Below are 16,361 nucleotides of genomic sequence, written 5' to 3'. Positions count from 1 at the left end.
ACATTGACTGGCTGGCCAGGAGGGATATGTGTTGGGGTCAATTTTTCCCAGCCGTTTTGGAGTTCATCGTGCTCAACCCCCTGCCACAGGTAATCGTGGTACACTTGGGCGAAAATGACTTGGGTCAGAGGATGACCATGTCCTTGAGGCTCCAGGCCTGCAGGGATTTTACCTTGTTAGATAGTCAGTTCCCCGGGATCGCTATCCTGTGGTCTGACATGCTGCCTAGGAGGGTCTGGCAGTGGGCACGCTGTGCTAAAAGAGTCGACATGGCCCGCAAAAGGGTCAACGCTTACCTGGGCAGGGTCATCACGGAGCTCAGGGGAGCGGTTATTCATCATCCCGGAATTTGTTTTGGGGATGCTGCTCTTTACTGTGGCAATGGAGTACATCTTTCTCCTATGAGATGTGGGCTCTTTTAGCGGATTTGCAACAGGGCTTGAAACTCTTTTTGGGTGCAGGGAAGGCCAAGCGCTACACTGACCTCCCCTTGTGGCGGTAGAAGTGTGGGGTGGGTAGGAAAAAGACCTTCTCGGTGTCCAATCTAAGCCAGCAAGGGCAGGGGTGAACCAGAACCGCTCTCAAGATGCTTGACCGGCTCGGGGAGTCAGGCTGGCTAGCCCCTGGTCTGAACTTTGGGGCCTTGCAGGGGTGACCTGAAGGCATAGCAGTTTGGCTGGCTTACCCTCTTTGGGCGACGGTGAAAGGCGGGCTTAATAACTATTGAGCTACGCCTGGAGTCGGGTGGACGCCCTATGAGATTGGGGGATGTAGACGGCTAGGGCCGTTTCCCCCACTTAGAACCCCGCACTTAGGAGGGGTATCGTTTACCCTGTTTTGCCTTGTTGCTCTTGTTGTAATTCAATAAAGTGGCCCATTTTAGTCCCATACCTGTTGTCGGCTGTATTTATTTGGGGAATGCATGGTAATGTTCATCATCATTCTTTATTTACGGTCACAGACCCAACATAAGTTAGAATGTAACATTTGCCACCATTAAGTGTACATTAATGCATACATAGCCTGTGCCCTCCCCGGTGCCTGCCAGGAATATGGCATGTGGGCATGGAGACTGGCACCATCATGGCAGTGCCTCACATGATAAATGCTTCTGAACATCACAGCAGTGGGTATGTGACGATTTTGCTGTGGCAAGGTCAATTTCAGTTACAGCTTTACACTGGAATAAGACACAAAATCTGCAGTGACAGAATTTAATTACAGCCTCTATGGGATTGTGCAGACATGCGATATCTTCCAAACACCTGAGTGATGACACAACTGATTACATTGCCTGCCATTAATAATGATATGCTTATTAACAAATCATTGTTTCTCAATGATCATAACTTGCGGAGAAAAAATGAGAGAGTTGCACATCTCATCCAGTTTTCCATTTATGGCAGCTTGGCACCTTTGAGCTTCAAGAGTATGAAAATGATGATTTGTGTAGATTTATGGGCGCAAGTGGCCAGGGACTGGCAGTGAGCAGTGATGGCCCAATGGCCCAAAGGTGCCACCTTCTGATGCCAACTGTGTATCCTTTTTATTGAAGACCAAAATTGAGGTTGAAACATTAGTGTCACCAACCAATCTAAAGATGCAAATCTTAACACAGTATGTAGCCACTGAAGTCCTGATTTGTTCATACAGAGTCAGCTCAGAGAGATGACTTAAGATGACCATGAAGTTTTTAAAAAAATGCAGCAGTTCGACTCATCTGTTGTGCAGAACAGAATGGTGGAGGTTTTGATTCTTTGGAGTAAATATAAGGAATGCCACAACCAAGGCTGATCATCAACGTCCTCAGGGGTCATAGGAGGAAGGAATGGAGAGCTCACGCCAGCCAACAGAGTCAGCCAAGATAGATGGCACTCTGAGTTCTCAACATGCAGTGGGAGAAACAGTGAACCAAAATAGCAAGTTAGCATTGCCCTCTCTTTAAATGTGAGACAGCACAGCTCAGGATGGAATGTTTCTAATTGATTTCAAAGCTATGGGATATTTTAAAGCTAAACACCTTTTTCATCTGTAGTTTTGCTTTCTGTTCAGATAAATTTATTTCCTATCTTTTCTATGTTGTGCATTGTAGGCAGACATTAATCAGGTATGTCTTTAGCAAATACTGGGGAAGCTTCACCTCTTGGATTTCTGCCTAAATGCATTCTTCCTCAGCCCAGCATTGAGATGGAAGTCAAAGACACAGTGTGGACACAAGGAGCTTAATTTGAAAAGGCAGCAACATATATAGGAGACCATTGGACAGCCTTCACGGTTTTCACGGCAAAAAATTAAGGTGACCACTTTAATTTCTAATTTCTCCATGCTTCTCAGGGTATGAGGAAAAATGGTGAGGAGCTTAATACTGATTGAACTTAAATTGAAGGCCACCCCCCCAAAGAAAAAAAATGTATTTAGCAAATGGAGAACAATTGCTCCAATTTATTGTAACACAGCGTCTTTTCCAGAGGCTGCGAGCTAGTGTTTCTTTTATGTTTATTTTTGGATTATGAAGGCCTTAGGGACAGGAAACCATTTTTTTTTTTTAATTTCTTTTGCTATGTTTGCTCTTTGAAAGTTTTGGTGTTGAAAAGTGGCATATACATTTTTTTTATTTAATTGCAAAAATTTATATCCTGTCTTTCCTTGGACATGCCAAAGCAAATATTCAAGGCAACTTATAAAGTTCCATAATAATGTGCAGTGTATCATGACAATGGGTAAAAGAGGAAAAAAACCATAAAAACAAAGTATTAAAACATTAATTTCAAACAATTAGACATTAAAACATTAAAACAAAGCAAAAGCTCTCACATGTCATTGAGCCATCGGGGGAAAACAAAGTGCAGTGCAATCCTAAGCGCTGGGAAGGTGTTGGGCAGCCCTGGGGGCAGGCAGGTGGGAGGCGGGGCTGGGGAACTCCCGTTCCTGGGGAGTTCAGAGTGGCTTGAAGTCTGGAGGTGGCGCGGGTCCAAGGAGACCCATAGGGGCCAGGGTGTCTTACCCAGGGGTAAGGGGAAAATTTCCCCTTGCCTCTGGCTGAGCCGATTCTGGCCCCTATCCTGCACTGAATATAGTGCAAGCCTCCTGGCTTGCCTGTTCCAGTGCATGGTAGGATTGCGCCCTTAGCCTGAGAATTAATAAATAATAAATACTTTTAATTGATAGCCCCAGGATCCAACCCTATCCACCTTTCCAGGACTCATGAAGCTGCAATGCAGGCATGACATAAGGGAATATATGTTAGCTTGAGAAGGTCTCCAAGACTATCCCACCACCACTACAGGATGTAGTGCATGACCCGTTGGCACAATTGCACCAGTAATGGAAAGTTGGATAGGTTTGGACCCTCAGTTGCATTGCTTTGAGCCAAAACTGGTCCATTTCAAGGCAAAATAGGCAACATACTAGGTCAAACAGGCTGAGCATAGTGACTTGTGGGTATTTAGATACTTTTAAGTGCTTCCTCTGTTCTCCACACCACCACTGCCATGCTAGTACTAGGATGCCACCCTCACCCAGATTACAAGGAAGGCAAACAGGAGCAATTAGCTATGTATGCCAAATATTTTCCAGTGGAAATCTTGATTCATGCCGCAGGTGTGGATAACTCCGACAATGCTGCCTTGTATGAAAAAAAGCAAGAGACTGATATCAGGGATGAGGTCATAAATTGTCTGTTGGATGGATCTCAGGTGGCCATTTATGAATCAGAAAGGTGATGGAGCCACAAGACAGCAGAAGTGTCATGCTGTGCATTGTGCCTGTACAGCAATGATTGAGCCAACAGGGAGCCAGGAGCTATTCATGCACACACACATTAAGATGCATTGACTCAGTCCAAACCTTGCGTGCACCTGCACTGTGACAACCAAGACCATCTGTTCGGCACATGATTTTGCTAATCCTCCTAGCAACATACCGTCAGCGCTCCTGGCTGCCACAATTAAGACGGTGGACAATTCTTCCCTGTCATTTTGGGTTACCTGCTGAGTTTGGAGCTCACCTCACTCCATGGTCAAACTGAAACAAATCCCTCTTTAAAAAAACAAAAGCTGTATGTTTGCTCTGTAATACAGCTGACCATTTGCAGCTGGTTTGTGTCACCTTTCTCTCAGCACAGACCAAAGGGAGAGGGGGAGAAAGAGATAGGTGTGACACTTTCACAACAATGCACTAGGAAGGAATTGACAAGTTGCCAAAGGAACCATGGTATCCCTTGTACCATAGAGTCAACACACACACACTAAAGCTAGGTTGACTCATTTCCTGTGATCCTGCCTTTTTCACTCTGGAAGATTTTCATTTGCAAACACAACAGTACAATAATCAATGTGTTCTAGCCATTTTCAACCACTGTGCTGTGGCACATTGGTGTGCTGTGAGTGATCCACAGGTGTGCCACAAGAATTTGGGGGAAGGTCATTTATTAGTAGGGCCAATGGGGGATGTGAGTCCCCCGCTGGCAGCATGATGTGCCTTGTCAATTGTCAAGAACCCGATGGCGTGCCTTGATAATTTTGGTGCCTTGTCAGTGTGCCCTGAGATGAAAAAGGTCGAAAATTGCTGTGTTATTCCTTGAATCTTGTCAAGTACAGAATGGAATTAGCCCCGACTAGTATCTCACCTTATTCATCTTCCTTATCCTAAGTCAGGGGTATCAAACTCATGTCATACAGCAGACCAAACAGCCTGCCTAGAGCTGGAAGTGATGTCATTAAGCAGGAAGTGATGTCGTTAAGCAAGTCATGACCAGAAATAGGACATTTTCCTCTCACTTAGGAACGCATTAGCTGCAAAGAACAGAACAGAAAATGTGCAAATCTTGATCATATTTTCAAGACAGGGGAGAGCCCAATTATCAAGCTTTATCAGCGGTGACAGCTCAGCAGATGAGAGCAGCTGATGGTGGTGCTGGAAGAGCCCAATGATCACATGGGCCAGAGAAACAGCTTCTGCGGACCACATCCGGCCCATGTCATATGATTGACACCCCTGCTCTAAGCTAAGAATGTGAAACAAAACCAGCACATATTCTTCACCTCTTTACCCCTGCCTCTATAACCTCTCCCCCCCCTTCCCTTTTTCTCCCACATGTCAGTATCTGGATGGAATCTCTTCTGAAAGGGGTGGGCTGGGATGTTAGACATTCTTTCTGCAGTGGGTGGAATGGGCCATAGGAAAGAGCCTAAAGCAGTAGTTCCCAAAGTTCTACCGAGACTTTGGAACCACATAGGTCTTGGCAGGGGCAGAAGGATGCCTCAATGGCACCACAGCTATTGCAGCACAGTGGGAAACCAGTTTGCATGCAAAAACTTGAAACGTGTTCCAATTGCTGATAAAAGCAATTACAAGCAGAGGGGGCTGTGAGCCTCCCAGACCCTCCTGAAGCCATCATGACCCCGCAGATAAAGGTACAAGCCCCTGGGTCCCCACAGCACTGTGACTGCTGCAGTGCTGTTGGGGCACCCATTTCTGAGCTACTCCCCTTAAGAGGGAATAGTTCATTTCTGGTCCCCATGGTGGTTTGCAACCCACCACTTTGGGAACCACTGGTCTAGATGTGGTTAACAGTGAGGTTAATGTACAGATTGGGAAAACTCTCCTGCTAACAATGTCTGGATTTATTTCTTTTTTTCCCTATCACTAAAAATAAATAATTATGTCAACAGAGAAATTCAGTAAAGGACCCATCCCCAACCCATCCCACCCCAAACCCCACAAGTCTCATTTTTCATTTTGGTTTTGAAAGAGGGTATGAAGCTTTAGTTCCCAGAATCTTAATATCTAGATATTTCTCAGCCAAAGCTGGCTGAAGTCCTAGGATAAGACTAGGCTGTGCAAAACCAGAAGTCTAGGCCACCTCCTCCTACTAGCTATAAGCCCCAGGACTGCTCTTTTTACACTTTAAGTATTTTATAGATCTACTTTTTGATAGTCTCCTTTTACATTTATGGAATATCTCCATTTTCTAGAAGGAAGAGCGCAGAGCATTTTGGTTTAATCCAAATGGGCAACAGTGAAATGGAGACAATTTTGAAATGAGCTGTATAAAACTGTGGTTTCAATGACACAGGACAATTTAATTCTCCTGTCTATAAAACAAATGGAGAAAGACTCTTAAAAGGGAAAATATATATATATATTTCTCACGCCTGGTCTTCTCATCCCTTACAGGGATTTTATTAGCTTGTAACACATTGCTGCCACGGAAGCACCAGATGGGTCTGAAGATATGATAGCTTTTTAACAATATTTTGTCATCTCTGACTGCTCCTCTAAGTGTTCTTCCCTTCATTCAAAAGTTAAATGGACTCTCAAAGCATGAACAAGAATAAATATGCAACATTTGTTACAAGGACATTAACAAGAGAGAACATGATAACATTCAAATATATTCCAATATAAGGCAGGAGTGTGAGATGGTTCCTTAAACCTCCTTAGATGCAACTGGGAATATTGAAATCCTCCACCCAGACTGTGCTATAGAGGCACTTTTTTTTTTTTTTACAAATGATAAGTTTTGCTCTGGTGTCTTTCTGTCATTCATAATATGCTCAAAAACCACAATAAAAAGTAGCATCACAGAAAATTAGCTGGTCTAGAACCTCCACCCCATTGTGCATTTCTTATTCTTAACAAGAACAAGCTAGTAAGAAACAGGTGCAATCTAAACACCTTACCTGGGAGGAGACTCCATTAAACTCAATGAGGCATACTTCTGAGTACTCATGAAAAAGACTGTGCTATAAGTGTGACAGTAGGACAGTGGGGGCGGGAGGGCTACAGCACCTAGCAACCAGCATCTATTTAGTCCTGAAACTAAGTTCAAACTGGGACTCCCGATCGCCTAATTAAAAAGGTGATTGGAGTTTGTTTGGCCTGGCCGGGACACGAGAGTCCCTCCCCAAGGGGGAGGGGAAGGGGGCTGGGTCTGGCAGCCATGACGGACCTTTTAAAAGGGCACGAGACCCAGCCCTCTTCCTCCTTTGCACGTGGGCACTGTGGGAATACCCGCCCGCCCGCCCTAGAAGCAGTCTGAGTTTAACTGGTTGCCGTTTGGGGCCCGGTAGGAATTTTTTGCTGCCTGCCAAGATTGGCCGAGGGGCAGGCAGTTTTTTCGCCTACCCCAGACTGTTATGGGCCTGGGGGTTACACCCCCCCCGTTTGCAAGCTGCCATTGGTCACTTTAAGAGGGCAGGTGGTGCGGGTTAGGAGGCATGAATGGGACTTGCACCTTCAGGCGGCATAGGCAGGGCAGAACCCTATTTCAGTCCTCAGGGGCTTGGCGGCACGAGGACGCAGACGGGGCCCTGGCTGGGACCGCGGGGCACACCTCAGAGACTCAGCGGCTCGAGGTGGTGCAGTCCGTGGTCTGGCTGCCTTCCCCTTAAGGGACAGACATGGATGAGATGCGCCGCCCAGCAGCGGGGCACAACTTGGAGTCGGGTGCATGCCCGTCTGGAGGCATAGGTTTCTGGTACCGCCCAGAGGTCCCTCCCCGCACCACAGGGGCTTTCACTGCCTCAGTTGCTGTAGGTCTCAGCCTCTGCTTCTCTTGCTAATGTGAAATAAAGTGGCCCTTTCTCCCATATCTGTTGTCTCGAGTGTTCATTGGACAGTGCGGAAACGAACTAATTCTTGCTGCCCCCACCAAAGGGGAGTCAGAACACTACTCAGAAGGAGGCTTCCTTGTGGAAATCTACCCTCCAGTATAACACAGAGCCAAATCTCTGAGGGCCTCCTTAAAAGATGACTGAAAGCCTAAGAAGATGGACAACTAACTCCCCCCTTTTGTATAGGTTACAAAAAATGACTGTTTTTTGTAACCTATAGGTTTTACTTATGGAATTTGATTCTGGGCAGGGAGGAGAGCAGGTAAACCCAACAGGTAAACCTGATCCCTTGGCTTACCTGTTCTTGGGAAACAGGTGGGCTTCATGGTCCAATGAGCTGACTCAAAGCCAAGTTCTTTCTTTACCTGTCAGTTGGTGGAAGAGAAGAGACGAGACGACAGTAGAAGAAACATGGCTACTGCCTCCAAATAAAGTGGCAGAAAATTGGGGAAAATATTGGAAAATCAGGGATTTTGACAAGAAATGTTTGCATTCAAATGCGCTGCCCACTGGTCTCCCCCCCCCAAATCTGAAATGGAACAGCTCACACAGTCCCCTTGAGATTCTGTGAGATGAACAGCTGAACTTGCTGAAATTCCATCCTCTACACCAGGGGTGTCCAAACATTTTGGCAGGAGGGACACATCATCTCTCTGACACTGTGTCGGGGGCTGGGGAAAAAAGAATTAATTTACATTTCAAATTTGAATAAATTTACATAAATGTATATATTAGAGATGGAACTTATATGAATGAATATATTCACTTATATGAATGTTCATGTTGGCAACCTTTAGTCTCGAAAGACTATGGTATTGCGCTCTGAAAGGTGATTCTGGAACAGCATCTAGTGTGGCTGAAAAGGCCTATTCGGGAGTGACAATCCCTTCCACACTGGGAGCAAGTGCAGTCTGTCCCTGGTCTGTCTCCCTGGCTATGGGCCTTCCTTCTTTGTCTCTTTGCCTCAGACTGTTGGCCAAGTGTTCAAACTGGGAAAGGCCATGCTGCACAGCCTGCCTCCAAGCAGGCCGCTCAGAAGCCAGGGTTTCCCACTTGTTGAGGTCCACTCCTAAAGCCTTCAGATCCCTCTTGCAGATGTCCTTGTATCGCAGCTGTGGTCTACCTGTAGGGCACTTTCCTTGCACAAGTTCTCCATAGAGGAGATCCTTTGGGATCCGGCCATCATCCATTCTCACGACATGACCGAGCCAACGCAGGCGTCTCTGTTTCAGCAGTGCATACATGCTAGGGATTCCAGCACGTTCCAGGACTGTGTGTTTGGAACTTTGTCCTGCCAGGTAATGCCGAGAATGCGTCAGAGGCAGCGCATGTGGAAAGCGTTCAGTTTCCTCTCCTGTTGTGAGCGAAGAGTCCATGACTCGCTGCAGTACAGAAGTGTACTCAGGACGCAAGCTCTGTAGACCTGGATCTTGGTATGTTCCGTCAGCTTCTTGTTGGACCAGACTCTCTTTGTGAGTCTGGAAAACGTGGTAGCTGCTTTACCGATGCATTTGTTTAGCTCGGTATCGAGAGAAAGAGTGTCGGAGATCGTTGAGACAAGGTACACAAAGTCATGGACAACCTCCAGTTCATGTGCAGAGATTGTAATATGTATATGAATGTATTCATGAATGAAAATATTGACTGCTTGCAATAACTCAAGGCCTATAAAAGGCCTTGTACAAAGTAAGGACAGCCTTTCCTTTGCTGCCGCTGCTGCATCACAGAAACAGCAAGCAGTGGAAGGAGCCCTCATCCCACAGCACACATGAGAGGTTGAACAGTTAGCATTCATGCTGAGAGCAGTTGCATCAGGCCAGCGCGTGCTCCAGCAAGTCTCTGGAGGGCCAAAGGCTCATTGGAGCCTGGGGGCTCCCTGAGGGCCAGATTGGGAGTCCTTGGGGCAAGTGGCCCCAGGGCTGGGGTTTGGGTACCCCTGCTCTACACCATTGTTAAACAACCAGGAGCCCTATAGTTGAAAGGTTGACCACCCCTGTTCTAAACAGTGCTTCATTCTATTGTCTGTGTAAATCAAAATGGTGTCTAAAATTCTGCAGATCTACACTAGCCATAGTGTACAAAAATACCTGGGTCTTTTGTTACACTTTTATTTATTTATCCAGGGAATTTTTACCTTTCCTGTCTACCTCCAAAAGAACCCTCAAGGCAGCATGCAGAATACACAGGAACAAAAATACAATAATCAATATTAATAAAACGAAACAAACCATAAAAAATACATTAAATAATAAGACGAGAACAATGGAAGGTGTATTTGAAAAAAATACTGGAGTTGGATTCTAAAGAGTACATTTTGGATTTCAGTTTTTGATGTGCTAGGTGGGGAGGAAGAGCCTTAATTTAACTTGGATTTGTTTGTTTATTTCAATCCAATTTATATTCTGGTATTTGAGAAATTTTAAAGAGGAAATAAAGCATTTGATCAAGATCATGATTGAAAAGTATTGACAGGCATACAGGGTGGTGATTCTTTTTTTCCCCCTTGGTAAAACAAAATTGTGAAATTAGATTCTACTGCAGCGGTTGCTTTGATCAAAAAATTCACAGCTGAAGTCCTTGGGATATGCTATGTTTTGACTATGGTATCACGCTCTGAAAGGTGGTTCTGGAACAGCGTCTAGTGTGGCTGAAAAGGCCAATTCGGGAGTGACAATCCCTTCCACACTGGGAGCAAGTGTAGTGTGTCCCTGGTCTGTCTCCCTGGCTATGGGCCTTCCTTCTTTGCCTTTTTGCCTCAGTCTGTTGGCCAAGTGTCTCTTCAAACTGGGAAAGGCCATGCTGCACAGCCTGCCTCCAAGCGGGCCGTATATATATATAAAGGTTTGAGGCTGAACATCTCTTTTTTGGTGGGACATCAATGAGGATTAGTTGTCTTGAGAGGACAGGTAAGAAACTGCATACTGTATTGAGTTTGTGGAATTAAAGGCTCTGGAGGTGATGGGCTGAGCTGGTGCAATGCCATGAAACTTGGATCAGCGTTTCAGCTGCTCAGGCAATAAAGCTGTCTTGGAATGCCTGCAATCCAATTTATAGAAGGAAGGGAAAGTTGTCAGTTTGGATAAGATGGGGGGGGGGGATGTCCATGTGGCCTATGGGAAGAGGAGCTGTATAGTGCAAGCAGAAAATGGGGGAAACTGCCCTGAGAGGAGCCAGAAAGGTGGAGAGAGCCTGGGGCCAGTATGACTGCAGGAAAGCTTAAAGGATTGTCTTGCCCTGAAGGAAGGACAGAGAAGAGAGTAGTGTGGATGAAGACATCCGCTTAGGAGTGCCCTCCTTTACACAACTTGCCACTACAGGGCTACTGAAAGAATCATCTTGCCCTTAGGAAGGAAAGAGGAGACAGAACAATCAAAGAAGCTGATTTAAGAGTGTAGCATAAAAAAAGATCTAGATCTGCTTGTTTGCTTTGTTATAGCATCATGCTTTTAAAAGATTCTTATTTATTGATATGTTTGTGAGGTCTACCCTCCTTCAAAGTCTGCAATCCTATTGCAACAGTTTCCTGGGAGTCAGCCCCTTTGAAAACAACCGAGCTAACTTCTGAGTAAACATGATAGGAAGCTTCTGAAAGTGATATTTCTAGATCTAAAATGAGAGAAGAACAAATCGAAGTTGGAGGGATAGGCTTAGGTGATGCGGGTTTAGGGAGCCAAGGAGGGTGTAGGTTGGTCAGGATTGCATCCTAAACAGGCTGCTGTGCTTTTAAGAGTAGCATAGAGGGAGGAATTCTGCCCGGTGCCACAGGTATTATCGCTGCTATGACTTTACAGTACTAGCGGAATGAGGCACTGAATTTCATATATCAATCTGAACTCATCATATGGTGGTCTTTCTAGAATACAGCTTTGCTTAGACAATTCAAAGAGCTCAAATACATAATCAGTAACAATAGACAAGCAGGGCCAAGCTTGTGTCAGATTGACTAGGAATGAACTGAGCAGCTGTTCCAACATGGTAAACAGCTCAACATTAGTGAGCCTGGCCCTCTAATCCTCTCCCATTGGTCCTGTCCCCAAATCCTCTCCCACTGGTCCTGTACCCATTTTCTAATTATCCGATTCTGATTCAGGTGGTGGGGTTTTTGGGACCCTCCAAGTACTGAGTGGCCTTTCCCAGGCTTACTGGCTGGTAGACCTGGGCTCTGCATCACAAAGTCCCTTGGGGAGCCCAGGTCTACTCGACTGGTAGACCTGGGCTCCATACCACAATCCGCACTACAATCCATCTTTCCTCAGCAGCAGCAACTGTGAGGGAGGATGATATCTCCCTTGCATTCTCCTCTCCAACCTTCTCCTCTTCAGCATTGCACCAGGAAATGTAGTTGCCCCAGGAAATGTAGTTTTCCAAAGGGCTTCTGCACGACGCACGCAAAACAGCTGTCATCGACATGGAGCTGAGCAGACTGCAGATGGACATCGTCGCCCTTCAAGAGACTAGGCTGCCAGATTCCGGATCTGTCAAGGAGAGAAATTTCTCATTTTTCTGGCAGGGAAAACCACCAAACGAAACCAGGGAACATGGCGTTGGCTTTGCGGTCAGAAATACCCTGCTGAAATCCATCATCCCACCTACTGTGGGAAGTGAAAGAATTTTGTCCCTGCAGCTCCAGTCATCAGCAGGACCTATCACTCTCATCAGTGCTTATGCACCGACTCTGTCGTCTCCAGCAGAAGCCAAAGACAAATTCTATGATGACCTGGCCACCACTGTCAAGAAAATCCCTGCAAAAGAGCCATTGTTCATCCTCGGCGATTTCAATGCTAGAGTTGGTGCTGATAACAGTTCATGGCCCACTTGCTTAGGTCAGTTTGGCACTGGGAGGATGAACGAAAATGGCCAACGCCTGCTAGAGTTTTGCTGTCATCACGGTCTCTGTGTCAGCAACACATTCTTCAACACAAAGCCCCAACATAGAGTCTCTTGGAGACATCCAAGATCAAAGCACTGGCACCAGCTCGACCTGATCCTCACCAGACGCTCCAGCCTTCCCAGCATCAAGATCACACGCAGTTATCATGGTGCTGCCTGCGACACTGACCACTCCCTGGTGTGCAGCAGAGTGAAACTGCAAACAAAGCGACTGTATCACTCGAAAAAGGAAGGAAGACCTCGCATTGATACCAGCAAGACCCGGGATCAGAGAAAAGTGGAGGAATTTGCACAAGCGCTTGAGGAATCTCTTCCAGGCCCGGCCGACGCAAACGCATCCAACAGATGGGAACATTTCAAGAATACCGTTTACAACACCGCCTTGTCCATATTCGGCAAGAAGACCAACAAGGCGGCAGACTGGTTTGAAGCCCACTCTGAGGAGTTGACACCAGTCATTGAGGAAAAGAGGAGCGCTCAAGCAGCATACAAGGCCTGTCCCAGTGAGCGCAACCTGCAGGTCCTCCGAACTGCTCGCAGCAAAGTCCAACAGACTGCCAGGAGATGTGCTAACGACTACTGGCTCCAGCTCTGTTCCGAGATACAGATAGCAGCTGACACGGGCAACATCAAGGGGATGTATGATGGTATCAAGCAGGCCCTAGGTCCAACACAGAAGAAAATTGCCCCTCTGAAGTCTGCCACAGGCGAGGTCATCCAGGATCGGGCGCAGCAGATGGAACGCTGGGTGCAGCACTACTCTGAGCTATATTCCAGAGAAAATGTAGTCACCGAAGAAGCACTGAACAACATTGAGTGCCTGCCTGTGCTGGAAGAGCTTGACAGTGATCCAACCCTAGAAGAACTTCACGTGGCCCTGGACTCCCTTGCCTTTGGCAAGGCACCTGGAAAAGACAGCATCCCTGCTGAAGTCCTAAAATGCTGCAAAGAGATCATCGTCACTGAGCTGCATGAAATCCTCTGTCTCTGCTGGAGAGAAGGTGGAGTACCTCAAGACATGAGGGATGCAAACATCATCACGCTGTACAAGAACAAAGGTGACAGGGGTGACTGCAACAACTACCGCGGCATCTCTCTCCTTAGCGTTGTAGGAAAGCTGTTTGCCCGAGTTGTACTAAAGAGGCTCCAGGTACTTGCAGAGAGCGTCTATCCAGAATCGCAGTGTGGATTCCGAGCCAACAGGTCCACCACTGATATGGTATTCTCCCTTAGACAACTGCAGGAGAAATGCAGGGAACAACGACAGCCACTCTTTATAGCCTTCATAGATCTCACAAAGGCTTTCGACCTGGTCAGCAGAGACGGCCTCTTCAAGATTCTCCCCAAGATTGGATGTCCACCCAGGCTCCTCAGCATCATCAGATCTTTCCACAAGGACATGAAGGGCACTGTTGTCTTCGATGGCTCCACATCAGACCCTTTTGACATCCGAAGCGGAGTGAAGCAGGGCTGTGTTCTTGCACCAACCTTGTTTGGGATTTTCTTCGCTGTCCTGCTGAAGCAGGCCTTTGGAACTGCAACAGAAGGCATCTATCTCCGGACCAGATCAGACGGAAAGCTCTTCAACCTCTCCAGACTGAGAGCAAAATCCAAAGTCCAGCTGAAATGTCTGCCTGACTTCCTCTTTGCCGACGATGCAGCTGTCACTACCCACTCTGCCAAAGATCTCCAGCAGCTCATGGATCGTTTTAGTAAGGCCTGCCAAGATTTTGGACTGACAATCAGCCTGAAGAAAACACAGGTCATGGTTCAGGATGTGGACTCACCTCCCTGCATTACAATCTCTGAGCATGAACTGGAGGTTGTCCATGACTTTGTGTACCTTGGCTCAACGATCTCCGACACTCTTTCTCTCGATACCGAGCTAAACAAGCGCATCGGTAAAGCAGCTACCACGTTTTCCAGACTCACAAAGAGAGTCTGGTCCAACAAGAAGCTGACGGAACATACCAAGATCCAGGTCTACAGAGCTTGCGTCCTGAGTACACTTCTGTACTGCAGCGAGTCATGGACTCTTCGCTCACAACAGGAGAGGAAACTGAGCGCTTTCCACATGCGCTGCCTCCGACGCATCCTCGGCATCACCTGGCAGGACAAAGTTCCAAACAACACAGTCCTGGAACGTGCTAGAATCCCTAGCATGTATTCACTGCTGAAACAGAGACGCCTGCGTTGGCTTGGTCATGTCGTGAGAATGGATGATGGCCGGATCCCAAAGGATCTCCTCTATGGAGAACTCGTGCAAGGAAAGCGCCCTACAGGTAGACCACAGCTGCGATACAAGGACATCTGCAAGAGGGATCTGAAGGCCTTAGGGATGGACCTCAACAAGTGGGAAACCCTGGCCTCTGAGCGGCCCGCTTGGAGGCAGGCTGTGCAGCATGGCCTTTCCCAGTTTGAAGAGACACTTTGCCAACAGTCTGAGGCTAAGAGGCAAAGAAGGAAGGCCCATAACCAGGGAGACAGACCAGGGACAGACTGCACTTGCTCCCGGTGTGGAAGGGATTGTCACTCCCGGATTGGCCTTTTCAGCCACACTAGACGCTGTGCCAGAACCACCTTTCAGAGCGCGATACCATAGTCTTTCGAGACTGAAGGTTGCCAATACATCTGCCTTTTGATGCACAATGGCATCAAATCCTTTTTTGCAGGTTTCATCAATGCACACCAGCCCTTATGCACTGCTGGGATGGGTCAAGGGAGGAGCACTGTTAATGGACTAAGGGTGCAATCCTAACCAACTTTCCAGCACTGCAATGCAGCTCCAAGGTAAGGGAACGGACATTCTCTTACTTTGAGGAGGACTCCATGAGTGCCACCCAACTGCAGGATGCAATACGTGCCCCATTGGCACAGCTATGCCAGTGCTGGAAAGTTGGTTGGGAGGAACCCTAAGAGGAACTGAAAACTGCTCATGCATCAGTTGGAATTTCAGGGGAAATGGCTCCACATTAAATCAGAAGGAGGACAGGATGAAACACAGGATGATCTGTGTTGGGATGTGTGAGTAGGTGATGCAACATAAGAAGCTCCTGAGTTACAGCCCAATCCTGAGCTGCCTGGAGCTGCGGGACCCGGCGCCTCCACAAAGGGCTCCCGCCAGATCCAGAGCCTCCCGCACTACCATGGGAGGCTCCTCTGGAGAAGGGGATGTTTGTCCCCTTCCCCCAAGTAAGGGAAGCAGGCCCGCAATGGGACTACTCACTTTAGTGGCGACTGTTTGGTTGCCGCTAAATTGAAGGTGCTCGTGTAGGGCGAGCAGCCCTGCCCGAGCGTCCTGGATCCTGCAGAGCTCGGCTCCATGGACCCACCTCTGCCCCGTCTCTGGGAACGCCCCCACACCCTCAACTGAACTCCTCCCCCCTCCCTGGAACGCCTCCCCCACACCCCCAGCCACGCCCCCATTTCCCGTTCTGCAGCCTGTCGGTCACAACTCTGATGGGAGCCCAGCGGTAAGCCCTTACGGCATGTTTGTGACTGTGGTCCACGCCGTAGAGGTGCGGCACAGACCACAGGATTGGGCTCTTAGCCCCTTGTTTCATTGAGTCCAGCATTGAGTCCAATAGATGGGGGAAGAGGCCACTATATTAACTAACGTATACATTCGGGAGAAGCAGAAATCATGACACTGGTAGCTCTTAATGAAGCAAAGCAACAGTATTGCGAACGCTAGATCATTGGAGAGGTGCCAGAATACTATCTTGAACCCTGGGCTGGGCATTACCACCTGACACCAAGCCTTGCCTCTGTGCAGGTGGCCTCAGCTTAAACTAGTAAACCCTGTGAAGCGGGTAAGGGCCACTGCATGCCGCTGAGTTTTTGAGGCAGCTCCTG

Source organism: Tiliqua scincoides, chromosome 12 (assembly GCF_035046505.1).
Source record: "Tiliqua scincoides isolate rTilSci1 chromosome 12, rTilSci1.hap2, whole genome shotgun sequence".
In the NCBI taxonomy this organism is placed as follows: domain Eukaryota; kingdom Metazoa; phylum Chordata; class Lepidosauria; order Squamata; family Scincidae; genus Tiliqua; species Tiliqua scincoides.
Note: the sequence above shows the minus strand (reverse complement) of the source record.